The following is a 7,417-nucleotide window of genomic DNA, read 5'->3' as shown; positions in this document are numbered from 1 at the left end:
TTTCAAACCTCTTGTGGGGAAGTGTGGGCAGTGTGCTGGAATCAGTCCCTTTGGATGTGTTTGGGCTTCTTACTTATAGTTGTACCAGTATTGTCTGTGTACCTATCCAGCCTTTAAGGCTGTCATGTTATTTTAAACATCTTTGTAGCTTTCTGCCAGTCAGGCACCCCTCTGTTCAGTAGACATTATTACACATTTTGTAAACACTTTCAACTTGCTCAGGCAATCAACTTCTGTTCTTCCCATAGCTGTCAGGAAGCCCCACTTCCTTAGCAGCCCCTCCTCCTGACAAATTTAACCTTGAAATGATTGCCAATGGATGTGAAGAAGGTCATGTGGTCTCTGTAAAAGTGAGCATAATCTTGTGTGGCTGGGCCCAGGATATGCGCTCACACCCAAAGTTTTGAGTAATAGTCCACAGTGAGCTAGTGTATCACACCAAAGAATAAATAACTGAAAGGAGGACAGATGAGATTTTTTTACAAGAAAAGGGAAGACCAATGCTAACCAAGTGTGAATGCTAGATGTTTGCGTTTGCAAAGTGACTAGTACCTAAACAAGTCTAACAGAGTTGCTAATGGGATTTTTTTCATTTTGTTACATGGTTTCATCTTAATGTTAAAAAAACATCCCTTGGGCCGGGTGCTGGTGGCTCACGCCTATAATCCTAGCTACTCAGGAGGCTGAGATCTGAGGATCACGATTCAAAGCCAGCCCGGGCAGGAAAGTCTGTGAGACTCTTATCTCCAATAAATTACTAGAAAACCAGAAGTGGCACTGTGGCTTAAGTGGTAGCACGCTTGCCTTGAGCTGAAGAGTGCAGGGACAGTGCCCAAGCCCAGAGTTCAAGTCCCACAACCCACTCCCCCACAAATTCCCTTGTATCAATGTCATCCAAGAAAACCCATGTGAGCCGGGTGCTGGTGGCTCATGCCTGTAATCCTAGCTACTCAGGAGGCTGAGATCTGAGGATCGCAGTTCAAAGCCAGCCCGGGCAGGAGAGACCGTGAGACTCCTATCTCCAATAAACCACCAGAAAATCGGAAGTGGCGCTGTAGCTCAAGTGGTAGAGCACTTGCCTTGAGCTGAAGAGCTGAGGGACAGCGCCCAGGCCCAGAGTTCAAGCCTGACAAAAAAAAAAAAAAAAAAAAAAAAAACCCCATATTGTGTTTCTCTTTATAATATCTGAGAAAATATCTCCGATTATTGCGAAAGCTTAGTTTTAAAAAAGTTGACTACGAAAATGTACATAATCCAACTTTTACTTTATAGTAAAGTAGTCTTTTTGGAAAGGGAATGTGACTGCTTGCTGTCATTATTAAACTCCTTCCAAGGTTTTTGACATGATGATACTATTTCCTTGAATTACTACCATTCAAATATTGTTCTGTTGCCCACTAGTAACCATCCTCACACATTCATCTATAACAGGAGTCATAAATGGATCAAATCCTGTAATATTTCTTGGACCTATCTTCCACCACTTAACTTCAATGATACCTTTTTGTCTAGAAATGTTTTTAGCTCAGACTTTGCTCATGGTCTCTACTCGGTGGGCTCAGAGAGCATGTGATTGATTTTTGCTGTTAATATTCCTCAGTTGAAGTAGAGATGCTTAACTTATGTGTGGTCACTTGTGCTTCCTTTCTCCTTAATTCTCTAAGATTTGCCCACTGTTGATTGTATAACCTCAGGTTTGAATCAGTTATTCCTGAGACAAGAGTACGTAATCCAAGGAAAGACAATGATTACCAGCTAGGCCCTGAAGTGATTCCTGAATTTGCCAAGCACCAGCTTGAACATATCAGCAAGTCTTGTTCATCTTTTGCTTTCCCATTCAGAAAATGAGGCTAATAAGGAGAACCTTACAGGGTGGTAAAATAATATATAGTAAATTCACGACATAGTGTCTGACCATAAATGAAATAATGCTTTTAAACCATTTTGTCTACTTCATGACTTATAGCCAGTGCTTGATAGTAGCAAATATTATGACTGGTTTTTCAGCCTAGGGTTTTTTACTTTTTCTTTTTTGACCTCTCACTTGTTCATCCTGCTGGCTATTCTTCCTAATTATTTTGGAAATGGAACATCACAGATTTTTATGTCCAAGTTGACTTGGTACAGTCACATCTCAGCCTTCTGAGTAGCTAGGATTACAGGCTTGAGTCACTGTCATCTGGCTCTCACAATTCTTACTGGAACTTTAGACCATGACCTGCTAGGACTTAGAGGTAAGTAAACAGTGCTTTGAAATAGTCCAGTGGGCTCAATGAATGGTCTGATTGCCAATCAGACATGAATCAAAATGCTCTTAGATGCCTGTGTGATAGCTTTTAAAAGGCTTGTACCCAATTGGTACCCATGGGAAGATTCCTGCCTTGGCATCCTTATTCCAATTTGAACCAATTTCCTTATTACAATACTTGTATTAGAATGGCTTTCATTGTCTCTTCCTAGACTGAAACTGTCAAAAAGCAGGGTGGTGATATCCCCTGGTAACTGCTATAATATCTGTAAGTCATAAGCTTCTGAATGGCAGCTATTGAATGGAGAGCAGAAGGCCACAATCAATGGCTTCACAAGTAATTCTTGAGTGCTACTGCCAGCAGGATTTCCTGTTGCTGGTGCCTGCCACACAGGACTTCCATCACCTAGGGTCAAGTTACTGGCATCAAAGTGATTTTGCAGCACCCTCTAGGCACTGTATGTCTTGCTAGCTGTGTGCTTTGGCTCTGATCTGGGGGCTGAGCTCAGGGTTGGATCCATTATCTTTCCCTCTGGATAAAGAATCCTTTTGCTCAACAGCAAATGTCAGCAATTTGTGTGTGTGTGTGTGTGTGTGTGTGTGTGTGTGTGTGTGCTGTGCATAGGCTTGATTTGTTTTAGAAACTACCTTCAAGAAAAGCTTTCCCACTGTAATTTTCAATACCACAGGAATTTGACACTATGCCAAAAATATTAAACACAATTAGAACAGCTCTTACATGTTTAGTACTGTGCCAAGAACATTTTTTCCTCAAAGGTATTTTGATTATTATGCCTGTCTGCATAAACCTTGTTGACATCAAAGTTCTATCTGTTATACTCGAAACTATTAAAGTTATTAATTCTTCATTAAAGCCTTCTTTTAGAATTGGCTTAGAATCAGTGACTTTGAGTATCATTTATGAAATTATTCAGTTATAATGAAAGAAGTTCTCACATTTAGAAATAAAGTTGAACGATGCTTTAGAAAGTATGATTGTCATTGTGTAGTCTGTAAGTTTGAAATGTATTTTTTGAAAATCATTAATTATTTCTGCCTGTGCTACTTACAGCTGACTCCAATCATGGACATCCTGTCTTTTAAGTTTAGTTTGGAAGGTTTTATGAAGTCCCTATCAACTAGTTCAGTGACTTTTACATTCTTTATGGACTGCAATTAAATTTATTTATTTATTTATTTATTATAAATTTATGTATCTATAGTCTCCTTGTGTTTGTTTCATTTCACAGTTACATACTTCAGGTTCTTCTCACTTCTTTGTAGAAAGTGCTCATTGTCATGAATGCACCCAAGACAAGAAATTTCAGACCAAGATATATAATATAGTCTAAGTCAAATATAATCACTTTGTTTCAAGTTAGTTAACACCTGTGATCTAATAGTATTTTTTAAAATGAGGTATACTTATTTGCTTGAAAATCACCTGTAAGTAAATTTTCCTGATGAAAATATCATTTAGAGGCAATATAGCAGAACAGCTTATTCTGCCATCACTTGGGCTTGATTGTTCATCTGAATTTATGGGAAAGAGGCAGCCCCCTTGAAAAGAATAAGCGAAAGCTGTGTTACACATGTGATCAGAGGAGGCTGCCGAGCTCCCAATGCTGGTCAACATCCTGGTCTTCTGGCCTCCCCTCCTCTCATCTCCCAGATGAGGTGTTACCTCCTAGTGTGGCATTTTATATTTACATTCAAGTATCCATAACTACCTACCACAGCCACTGTACCTGGTATTGAATTATCAGCAAGCTATTCTCACTTTGTTCAACCTCCACATGTCTCCCAGGAAAAATTGGTAGGGTATTTCTCTTTAAATTTAAACTTTCAGGGGGAAGGAAAAGGAAGAGCTATAAAGATTGAAGGAGAGAAACTGTATGGTTTTAACAATGAAATGTAACATATGTATGTACTAATATGTCATATATAGATGTATGTGTGCTATATTAACTATGTAGACACAAAACAAATTTAAAATATAGGCACTCCTTATAGTAATGATTCTTGAACTTTGAAGGTCACGTGAGTGAGATGTGCTTCCTGTGCAGAAGAATCTTTAATTCATACAAATTTTGTCCCCCCCCAAGATTCATAGAATACTTGTCACTGACAAAGAAATAATATTACTTGTCTATTATTACATAGTGAATGTCCCTAGTGGAAATATATAATCAGCAGCGTAACCAAGAAAGATGTCAAACGTCCTCTTATATCCTTTTTCTGTGAGTAGTGTCTATGTTTGTATGAAACCCACAGATCAGCATGAGGCAAGAAATAGGAGAGAGAATTGTAAATCCACTGTATTGCAGCAAGATATTTTGATTACATAAAATTTTGAAACAGCTCATTTGTGATCTGGAGACCTACTGTACCTATATGCTTATGTTAGCAAGCACCATGATATCAAAAAACTTCTTACTAGATTCTTGGATCCAAATAGGCCTCCAACATCATTACTTCTCAGAATGTGTCATAAGCACCAAAATTGTGTCAACAGTTCAGAAGATTCAGTGGCAGGGGTAGGCAAAATGAATGTTTTCTATTGGATTGCCTAATCATTCTGTTGGTTATAATATTACTATGCCCTGTCAAGATTCACTTAAGATTTCTCTAATGCAACAGTGATACTCACAAGACAATATGTTGGAAATGAACTGTATGACTTGGGGCAGGGAGAGGATTGGGGGAGAAGGAAAGTAGGAGAAAAATGAGGAAAGGGGTAACAAGTTCGACAAGAAATATACTCACTACCTTACATATGTAACTGTAACCCCTCTGTACATCACCTTCACAATAAAATTAAATTAAAAAAAGATTTTTCAGAAGAAGAAATAAGAATGGCCAATAAACACGAGGAAATGCTCAGCATCCCTAGCTAAAGGAAATGGAAATCAAAGCAGCATTGAGATTCCATCTCACCCCAGTAAGATTGACCAACATTAAAATTTGAACAATAAAAAATGCTTGTGGGGATGTAAGGATGAAGGGACTATACTAGAGATGTATACTAGTACAATCACTCTGGAAGGTAGTTTGGAGATTCCTCAGAAACTAAACATAGAACTACCATATAATCTAGCCATATTACTCCTGGGCATCTACTTAGAACATTGCAAGTCAGGATATATGAAGACACTTCCAGATCCATGTTCATTACTGCATTATTCACAATAGCCAAGTTATAGAAACAGCCTCGATGCCCTACGATAGAGGAGTGCATGGAGAAAATGTGGTATGTATATACAATGGAATTTTGTTCATCCATCAGAAAGAATAGTATCATGTCGCTTGCAGGGAAATGGATGGTCCTAGAACAAACCATGTTAAATGAAGTAAGCCAAGATCAGAGAGGTAATTAGCACATGTATTCTCTCATACGTGGAAGCTAGATCTAAAAAACAACTAAAAGTGATTACTTTTACATATTTACAAATCAACACTAAACTGACTTAAGGAAGTTATACAGAAGAAAATATGTAACTCTTCTGAGCATCTAAAATACCATTTATCAAAATGAATTCCAAGAAATGGAAACTTTTTTTCTATATTGTTTTTAGTTTTGTTTTCTTTTATTTGGCTTTGTCTTAGTTTTGGGTGGGCTGGGTGAGGCAGGAGTCAGGAATATAGGGAAGGAGGTGAGCAAATGCAGTTATTTAATTAAATATACACTATGTTAAAAATGAACTATATAATTTGTGGATAGGGTTGGAAAGGGGGAAATGAGAAAAAACAAAGGAAGAGGTGAAAATACTCAAGAAACATTGTACTTATAACCTGACTTAGGAAATTGTAATCCTTTTGTACAGTGCTTAAATTAACAATAAAAATATCTGGTGAAAGCTTATCTTTTTCATCTACCTGAAGGAATTGTAAAGTCCTCTCTTTTATGCATATTAGTCTAGCCTGGTATAGCCTAAGATAGACTAACTGCATTAAAGACCATCTGATTATGGGCATGCAGCAAAGCAAACAGAACGATTTTCCAGTATAGAAAGCAGTAATTGCACATTCAAGGAAATGGCAGGTTAGAAGGTCAACTGGTCATATCTCTATTTCCTGATCATGGTCCATCTCCAAAGCCTTCTGCTTAGAAACAGAATGTCAAAATGGAGTTTTCTGGTGGATATCTTCCTTCCACTATAAAACCCTGACCTGTTTATTTTTCAGGAAATCCAAATCACACTTTAATCTTCCTCTGTATGATATATTGATAGAGTTTTATCCTATTTCATGTCAGAAGATATCAATAATTGAAAAGAAATAGTTCAGAAGTTTGAAACTCAATATGGTTTCACTTCACAAGAAGTTTTCTCATGAAAGAAGCAAGTCTCCTAAGACTGGAGTGCTTTCTTATGACAAAATGAAATAAAGAATGCTCATCTTAGGGCTGAGAAGTTGGCTCAGTGGTAGAGTGCTTGCCTTGCATGCATGAGGCCTTGGGTTGATTCTTCAGCACTATATAAGCAGAAAAAAGCCGGAAATGGTGCTGTGGCTCAAGTGGTAGGGCACTAGCCTTGAGCTGAAGAGCTGAGGGACAGCCACCAGACCCAGAATTCAGCCCCCACAACCGACCAAAAAACAAAAAGAATGCTCATCTTTCCAAATACATATCAATAATAGCAGATTGCGAATGTGACACTTTTATTATAATATATTTCTATAGAGGAAACTCAAATGCAATTCAAATTCCACCCTTCTATTTGCTCTAGAAAGATATTTATCTGCATAGCTATTTGATTCTAATGAAAAATGTATAAGTCATTGTTGCAATGCACAAAGGAAATTGATGATAGACATTTTCATTTTGAAAGAAGGCCCCACATTTCAGTCTTGGTTTCTGTCTTGCAATACCAAACTGTATAGGAAAGGTACATGAAAGGTTAGAGATACCCTGCCTGGGAATGTCATATGATCTATCACTGCCTCTGAATTGCTGCAGCATCTGTAAATCGGAAGAGTCAACCTCACATGACTTGCTCTAGCTTGAACCCATTTTCTTTCTCTTTTAATCTTAAATCCACCCTTATGAAACAGAGTTCTTTTTTTTATTCATGATACAAATCAAGGTTATACCTTCTATGTTAGGGTGCATAATTTCATTTGGTCAAGAACTCCTCAAACTTCTACATGTTCCAAACCATCTATGATAAT

At 37.8% G+C, this 7,417-nt stretch overlaps 1 pseudogene; it reads right to left on the bottom strand.

Moving 5' to 3' along the window:
- Nucleotides 1-1,318: 1,318 nt before the first annotated feature.
- Nucleotides 1,319-3,884, bottom strand: LOC138806131 (small nuclear ribonucleoprotein G pseudogene; annotated as a pseudogene).
- Nucleotides 3,885-7,417: the final 3,533 nt, after the last annotated feature.

The sequence above is a fragment of the Dipodomys merriami genome, unplaced genomic scaffold (genome assembly GCF_024711535.1).
Source record: "Dipodomys merriami isolate MVZ:Mamm:240054 unplaced genomic scaffold, mDipMer1.0.p SCAF_4, whole genome shotgun sequence".
Lineage (NCBI taxonomy): Eukaryota > Metazoa > Chordata > Mammalia > Rodentia > Heteromyidae > Dipodomys > Dipodomys merriami.
Note: the sequence above shows the minus strand (reverse complement) of the source record. Positions and strands in the feature narration are given on the sequence as shown.